This window comes from Haemaphysalis longicornis, unplaced genomic scaffold (assembly GCF_048455015.1).
Source record: "Haemaphysalis longicornis isolate Haplotype H1 unplaced genomic scaffold, Haemaphysalis longicornis Haplotype H1 scaffold_13, whole genome shotgun sequence".
In the NCBI taxonomy this organism is placed as follows: Eukaryota; Metazoa; Arthropoda; class Arachnida; order Ixodida; family Ixodidae; genus Haemaphysalis; species Haemaphysalis longicornis.
In genome coordinates, this window is record NW_027526233.1 from 4,498,166 (window position 1) to 4,498,753 (window position 588).

The following is a 588-nucleotide window of genomic DNA, read 5'->3' on the forward strand; positions in this document are numbered from 1 at the left end:
CGTCCTCTGTGCCAAGTATTACTCTCTTACGCGCAGCGGAAAGCTCACACTTTTGTTGCAAAGTTTGTCGTTTTTTTCTCACCCTTCCCTTCGTGTTTTTGGACGCCGCCATCTTCACATGTCTACATCATCGATTCCCAGGTGTTCGTCATGAGCTAGACATCCTGCTATTGGGCGGCTTTTTCACGCACTTCCGGCAAAGAGATGAGTCGTCTGCTCAGCGTCGGCTCGCCGGCTGATCTCCCAGCGGAGTGCCGGAGTGCTTGGGCATTTTACGACAAACGAAACAAGTGTAAAACAAACGCTTAACCGTTTGTATTGAATGCACCACGGCCATAACACGACATGGATATTCTGTTACCTGAGTACGTTCCATAAAGAAAGCGTTGAAGCCCCGTGGAACTTCTTTCGTGCAATCGCAGAGAACGCCCTGAGCCGAATGCCCGGGTTTTCACGCATACAATTTATTCAACTTCAGAACAATCCAGAGATGCGTTTCTAACGAACACAACGTCACAACATGCGTTGAAAGTCTGAACCACGATTGACAGAGGATGGGTTGCCTCCTGCCCGTCGTAAATTCGTGCA